A 15,150-nucleotide genomic window follows, 5' to 3' on the forward strand; every position below is an offset into this window, starting at 1 on the left:
TAATAGAAACGTTATCCCTACAGACAAAAATCAGAGGATACAACTGACGATTTACTATAAAACCAGAAAAACGGCCAGCCTACTCATGAGAAACTCTCCAGACACAAAACAGAACGCTTTAAAAGAGACTAACGTCGTCTATGCCTTCAAATGCCCACTTGGGGACTGTAAGCTCCAAAAAACCAAGTATATAGGCAAGACAACAAAATCTCTTTCTAGGCGTTTAACGATGCATAAGCAACAGGGCTCCATTAAGGAACATATAATCTCTTCCCACAACCAAACCATCGCCAGAGAAATCCTAGTAAACAACACAGAAATCATCGATAGATACAGCGATAGCAGGCGGCTTGACGTTTGCGAGGCACTACACATAAAGAAGTCAACACCAGCAATCAACAGCCAATTATTGCACAACTATATTCTACCCACCTCAAGACTCCGCTCCAATATAGAAGCATCAAGAAATATGGACCAATAGGCTTTCTACAAACACTTCTATTCAATATCCATTGTTTCGTGTTCTGTCTTGTGTTGATGAAATTAATACCCTATTAATACCCTTGTTCTGTCTTGTGTTGATGAAATTAATACCCTATTAATACCACATTTTGTTCTGTCTTGTGTTAATGCCACATCACCCCTTCCACCTCACTCAAATGTAGGTATAAAATCGGAGATACGTAAGTTCTATTCAGTTGTGTATTTGTGAACTAAAGTCTTTGAAAATGTAATAAGTTTTACGAAACGCGCCCGTGTCGCGTCAGACTAGAAATAAAAATGAATTTTGGAGAATTGATTTTTGATTTACCTTCAACAGTGAAGCGTAATGTACGAAAGATTGAGAAAATTCGTGTTAGAATTATTAATCTTACTTTTTCGGTCATATTTAATAATATATGTCTACAGGAAAGACTGCTACCAAAATATACTAATATATATATATATATATATATATATATATATATATATATATATATATATATATATATATATATATATATATATATATATAAATATATATATATATATATATATATATATATATATATATATATATATATATATATATATATATATACTTCATATATTATGTGACGGCTTGTGGTATCGCAGCTATACTGAACCAAGATGGTATGGCTCTCCCGCACATAATGAAAAAAAAATTGCTGCTATTGGCCTTGCAGTGTGTAAGTCGCAGGTGGAAACAAATAAAAATCATCAAATAAATAGTTAAACAGTTTACTGAAAAATTAATGAACATAAATGCCCCTGAAAATACTTGGCTCTCATATAATGCAAAAGTGAACAGGTTAGTATGATCTTCAATGTAAAAATTATCTACAGTATAAGCAATGAAGAAAAGCATAAAGATATACTGGTGTGCTGAAGACAGCTACCATACCACCATGGCATCAATCACACGACGTTGGCTGAAGGCGGACGACGGGTGAGAGACACAAAGGTGATCCTAGAGCACTAAGGGAGAGACTGGCTCTCCAGGGAGGCAGCGCCCTTTATATAGTCCGGCGGTGATGATTCATCCAGTGTCAACGCGAGGTGGACCTCTGGTCAACTAGCAAACTGCTCGTTGTGGCTGGCAGTGCCTTTGTGTTGAGCTGCACCACTGTCAGTTGAAGGCGGCTAACTGCTTGTCTGAGGGGGCAAACTACCGGTTAGCAGAGGCGCCCGGCTGGCCTCTGAGTCGTACCAGGCCGTGCCAGGCCCTGGGGGGTATGGAGAGGTGGCAGGACTGATGACTCATCTGGGCTGGTGTAGATGTATACTTCCAGTGCAGAGGCATTGAAGGTGAAGGGAAAAGTCAGTTCCACTGCTATGCAGGGGAATCACGTGACAGCTCCTCCCCGAAGCCTTTTCCTAATGCCTGAGATGTCGATGATGGGAGGAGTGTGGAAGCAGACGGTTCCACTTCATAAACACGTGATAGTGCGTCCGCAACTATGTTGTCTGATCCTTTGATGTAGAAGATCTGGACATTGTAGTTTTGTAGGTACAAGGCCCAACGAAGTAAACGCTGGTTGGAGAAATGTGCTTGTTGTAGAAAACAAAGAGGATTATGATCAGAATAGATGATGATGGGTTGGTGTCCTTGAAGGTAAGGTTCATATCGTTGCAAGCATAGGATGATGGCGAGTAGCTTCTTCTCCATAGTGCTGTAGTTTTGTTGGTGAGGCTTCAGCTTGTAGCTGTAGTAGTTGACTGGTAGGACTTTCCCCTCTCTTTGCTGCATCAGGACACCCCCAATGCCGGTGCTGCCGGCATCAACATTAAGGATGAAGGGTTGTTTCACATCTGGAAAGGCGAGAATAGGGTTAGTACACAGCAAAGTTTTCAATTGTTCGAAGGCAATGGATTGTGAGTTGGTCCAAATTTATTTACTTTTAGAGCTGGTAAGAATGATTAAAGGTGTGGCAACTATGCTGAAGTTCTTGCAGAACTTACAGTAGTAAGACGCTAGTCCCAAGAATCTCATAAGTTGTTTACGATGTAGCGAGTAGATTATCCCAATAATATACTCGCTCCAAATGCATTGTTAATATTCCTGTCAACCTTTGGAGATGAATGAGGTGAGGCGTTGCCCGGGCAACACGGTGAGGTGTTGCCCGAGCATATAAGCAGCAGAATAGCAAACATTAACCAGAGTCTACTTTCAAGTGTGGTCTAGAGCAGACACTTGCGAGATACTGTACCGACGCTCAGTGCGCTCAACTCACACCAAAGTATCACCTGTGTACTTCTGTATATTCGACCAAATATATATATAGTATCTTAGTGTCTGTGTTTATTTGTCACCATACTTTACGTAACAATAGAACCGTTACATTGGTGACCCAGTGAGTGAAAAAGAACACCTAGTCACAAACTAGATCTTCGCCATGGATTTATCTACCCGGTTTCCAGCATACAACGCAGATGAGCCAGAATTTTGGTTCATGCAGATGGAGGCTATTTTCGACCTTCACGAAATTTCGACTGAGAAAGCCCGATATGCCTGTACCCTGCCAACACTTCCCTCGGAGGCTATGCACACTGCCTCCGCTGTCATCACCGCGCCATCACCGGACACCAGGACGTTCACAGCATTGAAGGCCGCTCTTCTACAGGCAGCAATGAAACGCCGCATTCAAAAAGGGACCAACTCCTCACTGACAAAAGATTAGCAGACAAAACACCAGCTCAGCTTCTGCGGCATATTCAGTATGTGATGCATACTGCAACTGGCCCAGCCCCCAGCGAGATTGTGAGATCACTGTGGATACAACTCTGTCCAAAACACATTCAACCGGCCCTATTCAGTATGGCTGACGACACCCCATTAGCCCAGCTGGCTACACTGGCAGACCGGCTTCATACGACGTCTGATAACGCTACGCTGTCCCACCTCAGTGATACACAGCAGACTATAGACACCCAACAACTCGACGTCCTCCAGAACCGGCGGTTCTTCCACCCAGGGAAAACGTACCATGCGAATCCAGTATCAGTCTCTAGGCGACAGCGAGAACATCGTGGAGAGCTTTGTTCTTACCACCAGAAGTTCGGACACCAAGCCCGCAACTGTAGGGCTCCTTGTTCCTGGTCGGGAAACTACTTCGGCGGGGACTCTTAACGGCCAGTGACCCCGCCATTTCAAACACTACACTGCTCTACATATCTGACGTCATAACCAAACGCCGTTTCCTCGTTGACACAGGTGCAGCAGCTAGTGTGTTGCCTCCCCCACTGGTCAAACCAACCCGTACTCCTGGTTTGGACTTACGAGCCGCCAATGGTACGTCCGTCCGTACATATGGGACCCGCGCCCTGGTTCTCGAGTTCGCCTCTCTGGGTCGCTTTACGTGGACTTTCCTCATAGCGGATGTGGAATAACCCATTCTTGGATGGGATTTCCTGCAACACCATCGACTTATGGTGGATCCCGCAGGTGCAATACTTCGAGCCTCTCCTAGTACCTCTACACAAGTTAACATCGTCACCCCAGTCGCATCTACGGAACTTCAAGCACTCCTGGATGAATTCAAAGATGTGACCCAACCCGCCAGCCATCGACCAGAGGTGCAACATACGATTACGCATCACATTACTACAACGGGAGCACCTACCTTCGCCAGACCACGCCGCCTGGCACCGGAACGACTGGCGGTAGCACGTGCTGAATTCAATAAGCTACAGGAGGCGGGAATAATCCGCCCTTCGAACAGTCCATAGGCTTCACCTCTCCATATGGTCCCGAAAACAGCCCCAGGGGAATGGCGCCCTTGCGGAGACTACAGGGCTCTCAACGTTCGCATTCTGCCGGATCGCTACCCAATACCACACATCCAGGATTTCTCACAGGGATTGAGCAACGCAACCGTTTTTTCGAAAATTGACCTTGTGCGGGCATTTCACCAGATCCCTGTGGAACCGGCAGACATTCCGAAAACAGCGATCACAACACCTTTTGGACTGTTTGAATTCGTCCGGATGCCTTTTGGTCTACGGAATGCAGCCCAGACATTCCAACGCTTCATCGACCAAGTAGTTAAGGACCTTCCTTTTTGCTACGCCTACATTGACGATCTGCTGGTGGCCAGTACATCACCAACAGAACATCTGCTACACCTCCGACTCCTTCTCACCCGTCTGCGCAACTTCGGCTTGCAGCTCAACTCCGAGAAGTGTATTTTCCATGTTCCAGAGCTGGATTTCTTGAGACACCGTGTGTCAGCAGCAGGGGTCCAACCACTAGAGAAGAAAATCGAGGCAATCAAGGAATTCCCGCGCCCATCTACTCCAAAGAAGTTGCAAGAATTTCTTGGTGTAGTGAATTTTTATCATCGATTCATCCCACATTGTTCGGACATCTTGCGACACTTGTACGACCTCTTACGTGGTCGGAAACTCACGTCCCGTCTTCCGTTGGAGTGGACTCCTCAGGCAGAGACAGCATTCACCGACATAAAACACAAGCTGGCGGAATTCACCTTGCTCGCACATCCAGTGTCTGACGCTCCCACCAATCTATCTACCGACGCTTCAAACACAGCAATTGGTGCTGTACTACAACAGCTCGTTGAAGGAGAATGGCGCCCAATTGCATTCTTTTCAGCGCGCCTGTCACCCACTGAAGAGAAGTACAGCACTTTTGATAGGGAACTGCTCGCCATCTACTCAGCCATACAACATTTCCGGCACTTTCTCGAGGGGCGGAACTTCCACATCCTCACAGACCACAAACCTCTCACTTATGCGCTGGCGGCCAAGGGTGATGCTCACTCTCCTTGAGTAGCCAACCACCTGGGATTTAAATCCCAATTTACCTCGGATATCCGTCATGTCAAAGGAACTAATAATGTCATAGCCGATGCACTGTCTCGACCCACCATAAACCACGTCGTGACAAACCCAGCTCAGGTGGACTATTGTGTAATCAGTAAGGCCCAAAAGGAAGACCCTGATCTGCAGCGATTACGAACATCTGACACAGCTCTCCGGTTCATCGAGATTCCCATGGAAGGTGGCAGAAGGATAATCTGTGACACCTCACGGACGGGAGCACTTAGGCCCTACATTCCTGCCCAGTTTCGCTGGAAAACGTTCTCAGTATTTCACTCCCTAGCACACCCAGGAGTACGTGCTTCCCAGAAACTACTAACGGAGCGTGTTGTATGGCCAGGAATCAATGCCGATGTTCGACGATGGACTCGCTCATGTCTCCAGTGCCAGCGAGCGAAAACACATCGTCACACAAAGAGCCCTCTTCAACAGTTTCCGTTACCTTCTGATCGTTTCGAGGTGGTGCATGTAGACATCGTTGGACCATTACCGTCGGCAAGAGGATATTCTTATCTACTCACCTGCATCGATCGATTCTCCAGATGGCCGGAAGCAATCCCATTAATCAACATCTCAGCTGAGTCAGTGGTCCAGGCTTTCCTCTCTGGATGGGTCGCCCGTTTTGGCAGCCCCTCTGTCATCATCACCGACCAAGGACGACAGTTCGAATCATATCTATGGAAGGAACTTATGGAATTCCTCGGCACCACACATAACCGAACAACAGCATACCACCCTGAGTCGAACGGAATGGTAGAACGCTTTCATAGACAACTAAAAGCTGCCCTAAGAGCTCAAGCACACCCTGATGATTGGATCGACAACCTTCCATTAGTCTTGCTTGGCATCCGTTCGGCCACGAAGGAGGGCAGTGGATTCTCGGCAGCAGACTTAGTATACGGATCTAGCCTGCGGCTTCCGGGCGAATTCTTAACCCCAACACCACTTATCACACCCCCAGACCCCACTTTTGTCCAGAAATTACGGACAGCCATGACAAACATTCGGCCTACACCACCACGCCAACCGACAACTCGTGCTACATATGTACCTCATGAGCTCCACACAACTGAACACGTGTTTGTAAGAGTCGACGCTGTTCGACGCCCTCTACAGTCACCTTACGAAGGACCATTTTAAGTGGTTTCTCGAACACCGAAGTTCTTCATCATTGAACGCCGAGGACAGCGGGTAAACATCTCCATCGATCGCCTTAAACCAGCACACTGTGACGCTGCCCCAGACATTCCTCCAGAGACACATCCGCCGACTACGCAGTTCACTTTTCGACCACAGTTACCAGCAGCACCGCCACCTACGACAACGGACGATCCTGTACGACCTTCTACCCTACAACCCCAGTTACCAGCCGCATCACAACCTGATCCTACGACGACGGACGATCCTGTGCGACCCCAGTTAGATGTCATCAGCGAAGAGGAGGAAGTTAACTTTGATGGTTATGTAACGCGAGCAGGGCGTTCAATTCACCGACCAGCTAAGTTCCTTGATCAAGTATTTTTCCTTTCATCCCCTGGGAGGGGGAGTTCTGTAGCGAGTAGATTATCCCAATAATATACTCGCTCCAAATGCATTGTTAATATTCCTGTCAACCTTTGGAGATGAATGAGGTGAGGCGTTGCCCGGGCAACACGGTGAGGTGTTGCCCGAGCATATAAGCAGCAGAATAGCAAACATTAACCAGAGTCTACTTTCAAGTGTGGTCTAGAGCAGACACTTGCGAGATACTGTACCGACGCTCAGTGCGCTCAACTCACACCAAAGTATCACCTGTGTACTTCTGTATATTCGACCAAATATATATATAGTATCTTAGTGTCTGTGTTTATTTGTCACCATACTTTACGTAACAATAGAACCGTTACATTGGTGACCCAGTGAGTGAAAAAGAACACCTAGTCACAAACTAGATCTTCGCCATGGATTTATCTACCCGGTTTCCAGCATACAACGCAGATGAGCCAGAATTTTGGTTCATGCAGATGGAGGCTATTTTCGACCTTCACGAAATTTCGACTGAGAAAGCCCGATATGCCTGTACCCTGCCAACACTTCCCTCGGAGGCTATGCACACTGCCTCCGCTGTCATCACCGCGCCATCACCGGACACCAGGACGTACACAGCATTGAAGGCCGCTCTTCTACAGGCAGCAATGAAACGCCGCATTCAAAAAGGGACCAACTCCTCACTGACAAAAGATTAGCAGACAAAACACCAGCTCAGCTTCTGCGGCATATTCAGTATGTGATGCATACTGCAACTGGCCCAGCCCCCAGCGAGATTGTGAGATCACTGTGGATACAACTCTGTCCAAAACACATTCAACCGGCCCTATTCAGTATGGCTGACGACACCCCATTAGCCCAGCTGGCTACACTGGCAGACCGGCTTCATACGACGTCTGATAACGCTACGCTGTCCCACCTCAGTGATACACAGCAGACTATAGACACCCAACAACTCGACGTCCTCCAGAACCGGCGGTTCTTCCACCCAGGGAAAACGTACCATGCGAATCCAGTATCAGTCTCTAGGCGACAGCGAGAACATCGTGGAGAGCTTTGTTCTTACCACCAGAAGTTCGGACACCAAGCCCGCAACTGTAGGGCTCCTTGTTCCTGGTCGGGAAACTACTTCGGCGGGGACTCTTAACGGCCAGTGACCCCGCCATTTCAAACACTACACTGCTCTACATATCTGACGTCATAACCAAACGCCGTTTCCTCGTTGACACAGGTGCAGCAGCTAGTGTGTTGCCTCCCCCACTGGTCAAACCAACCCGTACTCCTGGTTTGGACTTACGAGCCGCCAATGGTACGTCCGTCCGTACATATGGGACCCGCGCCCTGGTTCTCGAGTTCGCCTCTCTGGGTCGCTTTACGTGGACTTTCCTCATAGCGGATGTGGAATAACCCATTCTTGGATGGGATTTCCTGCAACACCATCGACTTATGGTGGATCCCGCAGGTGCAATACTTCGAGCCTCTCCTAGTACCTCTACACAAGTTAATATCGTCACCCCAGTCGCATCTACGGAACTTCAAGCACTCCTGGATGAATTCAAAGATGTGACCCAACCCGCCAGCCATCGACCAGAGGTGCAACATACGATTACGCATCACATTACTACAACGGGAGCACCTACCTTCGCCAGACCACGCCGCCTGGCACCGGAACGACTGGCGGTAGCACGTGCTGAATTCAATAAGCTACAGGAGGCGGGAATAATCCGCCCTTCGAACAGTCCATAGGCTTCACCTCTCCATATGGTCCCGAAAACAGCCCCAGGGGAATGGCGCCCTTGCGGAGACTACAGGGCTCTCAACGTTCGCATTCTGCCGGATCGCTACCCAATACCACACATCCAGGATTTCTCACAGGGATTGAGCAACGCAACCGTTTTTTCGAAAATTGACCTTGTGCGGGCATTTCACCAGATCCCTGTGGAACCGGCAGACATTCCGAAAACAGCGATCACAACACCTTTTGGACTGTTTGAATTCGTCCGGATGCCTTTTGGTCTACGGAATGCAGCCCAGACATTCCAACGCTTCATCGACCAAGTAGTTAAGGACCTTCCTTTTTGCTACGCCTACATTGACGATCTGCTGGTGGCCAGTACATCACCAACAGAACATCTGCTACACCTCCGACTCCTTCTCACCCGTCTGCGCAACTTCGGCTTGCAGCTCAACTCCGAGAAGTGTATTTTCCATGTTCCAGAGCTGGATTTCTTGAGACACCGTGTGTCAGCAGCAGGGGTCCAACCACTAGAGAAGAAAATCGAGGCAATCAAGGAATTCCCGCGCCCATCTACTCCAAAGAAGTTGCAAGAATTTCTTGGTGTAGTGAATTTTTATCATCGATTCATCCCACATTGTTCGGACATCTTGCGACACTTGTACGACCTCTTACGTGGTCGGAAACTCACGTCCCGTCTTCCGTTGGAGTGGACTCCTCAGGCAGAGACAGCATTCACCGACATAAAACACAAGCTGGCGGAATTCACCTTGCTCGCACATCCAGTGTCTGACGCTCCCACCAATCTATCTACCGACGCTTCAAACACAGCAATTGGTGCTGTACTACAACAGCTCGTTGAAGGAGAATGGCGCCCAATTGCATTCTTTTCAGCGCGCCTGTCACCCACTGAAGAGAAGTACAGCACTTTTGATAGGGAACTGCTCGCCATCTACTCAGCCATACAACATTTCCGGCACTTTCTCGAGGGGCGGAACTTCCACATCCTCACAGACCACAAACCTCTCACTTATGCGCTGGCGGCCAAGGGTGATGCTCACTCTCCTTGAGTAGCCAACCACCTGGGATTTAAATCCCAATTTACCTCGGATATCCGTCATGTCAAAGGAACTAATAATGTCATAGCCGATGCACTGTCTCGACCCACCATAAACCACGTCGTGACAAACCCAGCTCAGGTGGACTATTGTGTAATCAGTAAGGCCCAAAAGGAAGACCCTGATCTGCAGCGATTACGAACATCTGACACAGCTCTCCGGTTCATCGAGATTCCCATGGAAGGTGGCAGAAGGATAATCTGTGACACCTCACGGACGGGAGCACTTAGGCCCTACATTCCTGCCCAGTTTCGCTGGAAAACGTTCTCAGTATTTCACTCCCTAGCACACCCAGGAGTACGTGCTTCCCAGAAACTACTAACGGAGCGTGTTGTATGGCCAGGAATCAATGCCGATGTTCGACGATGGACTCGCTCATGTCTCCAGTGCCAGCGAGCGAAAACACATCGTCACACAAAGAGCCCTCTTCAACAGTTTCCGTTACCTTCTGATCGTTTCGAGGTGGTGCATGTAGACATCGTTGGACCATTACCGTCGGCAAGAGGATATTCTTATCTACTCACCTGCATCGATCGATTCTCCAGATGGCCGGAAGCAATCCCATTAATCAACATCTCAGCTGAGTCAGTGGTCCAGGCTTTCCTCTCTGGATGGGTCGCCCGTTTTGGCAGCCCCTCTGTCATCATCACCGACCAAGGACGACAGTTCGAATCATATCTATGGAAGGAACTTATGGAATTCCTCGGCACCACACATAACCGAACAACAGCATACCACCCTGAGTCGAACGGAATGGTAGAACGCTTTCATAGACAACTAAAAGCTGCCCTAAGAGCTCAAGCACACCCTGATGATTGGATCGACAACCTTCCATTAGTCTTGCTTGGCATCCGTTCGGCCACGAAGGAGGGCAGTGGATTCTCGGCAGCAGACTTAGTATACGGATCTAGCCTGCGGCTTCCGGGCGAATTCTTAACCCCAACACCACTTATCACACCCCCAGACCCCACTTTTGTCCAGAAATTACGGACAGCCATGACAAACATTCGGCCTACACCACCACGCCAACCGACAACTCGTGCTACATATGTACCTCATGAGCTCCACACAACTGAACACGTGTTTGTAAGAGTCGACGCTGTTCGACGCCCTCTACAGTCACCTTACGAAGGACCATTTTAAGTGGTTTCTCGAACACCGAAGTTCTTCATCATTGAACGCCGAGGACAGCGGGTAAACATCTCCATCGATCGCCTTAAACCAGCACACTGTGACGCTGCCCCAGACATTCCTCCAGAGACACATCCGCCGACTACGCAGTTCACTTTTCGACCACAGTTACCAGCAGCACCGCCACCTACGACAACGGACGATCCTGTACGACCTTCTACCCTACAACCCCAGTTACCAGCCGCATCACAACCTGATCCTACGACGACGGACGATCCTGTGCGACCCCAGTTAGATGTCATCAGCGAAGAGGAGGAAGTTAACTTTGATGGTTATGTAACGCGAGCAGGGCGTTCAATTCACCGACCAGCTAAGTTCCTTGATCAAGTATTTTTCCTTTCATCCCCTGGGAGGGGGAGTTCTGTAGCGAGTAGATTATCCCAATAATATACTCGCTCCAAATGCATTGTTAATATTCCTGTCAACCTTTGGAGATGAATGAGGTGAGGTGTTGCCCGGGCAACACGGTGAGGTGTTGCCCGAGCATATAAGCAGCAGAATAGCAAACATTAACCAGAATCTACTTTCAAGTGTGGTCTAGAGTAGACACTTGCGAGATACTGTACCGACGCTCAGTGCGCTCAACTCACACCAAAGTATCACCTGTGTACTTCTGTATATTCGACCAAATATATATATAGTATCTTAGTGTCTGTGTTTATTGTCACCATACTTTACGTAACAATAGAACCGTTACAACGAGAAGTGGGCTGTGGATATTTTTGGATGGCTTGAAGATGTATATCTAAAGGTGCTAAGCTTCCACTGCCTATAACATGACCAAGGTATTGTACTTTACCTTTAGTAAACGTGGACTTGCCCAAATTAATGGTGAGACCAACCTGGAGAAGCTTGTAGAATTGTCGTTGTAGTCGGTCAAGATGTTCTTCCCACGAGTTGGTCGCTACAACGATGTCGTCCAGGTAGGCATAGGTGTTGTCAAGATCTTGGATGACGAGGTTGACAGCTCGCTTACCATATGGTTTGGGAACCCAGTATGCATGGTGAAGCCCAAGGAGACTCACAAGGTGTAGCTAATCCATTGCTGAAGACGTACTTTACTTCTACGAACATGGCTTCTCTCTTCTGTAGACTGATGCGGTAGTAAGGTTGACGGATGGGCATCGTATCAGGAAGTAGTTGGATATCATGTTGCACTAAATTACATTCCTGTAGAGTGTCTTGAAACAGTTTTTTATGCGTAGATAGTAATTTAATTAAAGGAGCACTATTATTAGTGCTTTCTAGGTATTTGGGAAGATCTTTTAAAATCTCACTGTTAGACTTTATGGTCTCGATGGTATTTTTACCATCGGATGGAGAGGTAACATGGTATGCATCGCTGTTGGGATACCTCTCGGTAAATGCAGATACAGATACTAACACTGGTGGTGGATTACCTTGATAACTCTTGAGCAGGTTGACGTGGCAGAGTTGTGCCTTGCGACGCTGGTCCGGAGTCTCTAGAATGTAGTTGTTGTTGTTCTTGCATTCTTTGATGCGATAAGGTCTTGAAAATTTACTTCTAAATGGAGAGGTTGGGATAGGAAAATAGGCATGAACGAAGTCTCCTACATTAAACTTTCTTACCTTAGTGTTCTTGTTAAAGTGTGCTTTCATCTTATGTTGGGAGGTCAGTAAATTAGCACTAGCAAACTTATGTAATTGTTCAAGTTTATGTCTCAAGTTTTTAAGAAACTGAGGCACATTAAGGGAATCACTGAAGGTGGTTGACGTCAAGGAATCTTTAAAAGCTATAAGAGGACCACTACACTTACGGCCGTAGAGCATCTCATAGGGAGATACTCCAAGGGACTCATTAGGAAGACTTCTGAAATACACATAAGGAGACCTAATTGCTTATCCCAATCCTTCTCGGTATCAATACAATATTTCTTTAACAAAGACTTAATGGTTTGATGGCTACGTTCCAGAGATCCCTGTGAAGCAGGATGATATGGACTGGAAAAGACTTGGGTGATGTTAATTTCCTGAAGGGTTTTCTTAACCAACTCACTGGTGAAATTAGTTCCACAGTGTTCCACAGTCACTTTGTATCTCCTTCGGGAAACCATACTGAGTGAAGATCTTCAACAGATGCTTGACAACTGTAGCAGCCTTAATATTCTTAACGGGAACTGCTATTGGGAACCTGGTTGTAGGACACATTATAGTGATGATGTACATGTTGCCTGAGTGGGTTTTTGGTAAGGGCCCAACGCAGTCGATTACTAACCTGGTAAAAGGTTCAGAAGGCACAGAAATAGGGATAAGTGGTGCTTTGGGAATACCTACATTTGGTTTTCCCTGCCATTTGGCAGGTATGACAATTGTTAACATAGATCTTGACATCTCGTTTCATGCCTGGCCACAAATAGTCTTGTAAAAGGGAATTATAAGTTTTATGGGTCCCATAATGAGATATTGGGCCATGAGCTAAAGATATGATATCTTTTCTTAATGATGTTGGAACCACTAGTTGATTCACGTCAGCCCAATCTTCCTCCGCCTTAAGCTTACTGGGTCTGTATCTACGATACAATAATTGATTAGTGTCTATATAAAATTCTCGAATGGCATCGGTCTTAATCTGTGCTTGATAGAAAAAAGGGGTTAGTGACAAATCTGCTTGTTGTAACTTACGGAACTCCAACTGGTTGAGATTAGGAGGGAGGCCTCGCACGTCTTGAGGGACAGCTGCTGCTACTTGTTGTGGTTTAGCGGCTTGAACACGGGTAGTTACTCGAATAGACTAGGAGATGTCTGCTGATTCTTCTGTCACGGTTACCTCTTCCTCTGCTGCAAAAGTCATAGGGGGATCTTCTTCCGTGGCTGAGTCACATACCTGGGGTTTGTCGCAGATGATCAAATTGGTGGAATCTTGATGGTTGGATAAGTCGTTGCCCAGGAGAAGTTGAATTTCTGGTATGGGGAAAGTTTCTTCCCGAATAGCAACTTAGACCTTTCCACGAATGAATGGACACTCCAGGTAGACTGTGGCGAGCGGGTATGGTGCAGTTGCAGTGAGGTCAGTGATCAGGACAGTTTTTCCAGTGTGCAGCAGCTTGTGACTTGAGGTGCAGCAGTTTTTAGTAGAATAGACTGCAGCGAAGCTGAGTCCCTCAAGATGCGTATTGGGCTCTTACCCTCGAAATCTTCACCATTGGTTGACACCGTTCCTGGATACACATGTCTGTCAAATAAAGCAAGATCGCTAACAGGAACATTTACATGTAGTACAGGCTTGGTAGGCTTAGTGGGTGGATGCTTTGGCTTAAGTGAAACTGTACTAGTGGTTTTACACTTAGGATTTGGACACTGTTCAATGAGGTGTCCATATGTTCTACAGTAACGACAGTAAAGTGCATAGTTAGTGTCTTTACGACTTACTTCAGGTGAAGCTTGACTGGACCAAGATGGTTTACTGTAACCTGAGTCAAAAGATTTATGAATTAAACTGTAAGTATCAGCTAACTGTGCACAATTACTGAGGTTCGTCTCTCTCTTATCTGCAAGATATAGACGTATGGTGTTTGGTACTCTGCGGGTAAACTCTTCCATTAGTATTAAATTGATAAGTTCTTGAAATGTCGTCACCTGAGCTGATTCTAACCATTTTAAGAAATACCTGGTTTTGGTCTGCATATACTCCACGTAGGTTCTTGTTCACGGGCACGTTGTAGTTCAGCTTCTTGTTGTTGTAGCTGGCGTTGTTCTCGTTCACGGGCTAATTCCGGCTCTTGTCGTCTCATCTCCCGTTTGTGTTCATAGGCAGCAGCTTCCAGATGTGCTAACTCGATTTTTAGTTTCATATGTGTGAGTGGGGTTTTATCAGCAACTCTATGTTCATCCTGCTGCTCTGGACAAACATCTGTCGCATTTGTGCTCCTCACGTGTGCCTCAAAGAATGAGGTTATTTGATAAAATACCATGCCCAAGATTACCAACCGAGTGCCGGTGGGGGGATGGAAATAGCCTCGGCTACCATCTTCTTTTGTCCGGTCGTGTCGGTCGAGTGGTTAAGGGATCCTGTACGCCAGCAGAGTGCTCCTGGCAGTATGGGTTCAAGTCACTTCTGGGGTGTAAGTTTTCAGATATATATATATATATATATATATATATATATATATATATATATATATATATATATATATATATATATGTCCGAGCGGACAGCACGCTGGACTTGTGATCTTGTGGTCCTGGGTTCGATCCCAGGCGCCGGCGAGAAACAATAGG

Source organism: Procambarus clarkii, chromosome 63 (genome assembly GCF_040958095.1).
Source record: "Procambarus clarkii isolate CNS0578487 chromosome 63, FALCON_Pclarkii_2.0, whole genome shotgun sequence".
Classification (NCBI taxonomy): Eukaryota; Metazoa; Arthropoda; class Malacostraca; order Decapoda; family Cambaridae; genus Procambarus; species Procambarus clarkii.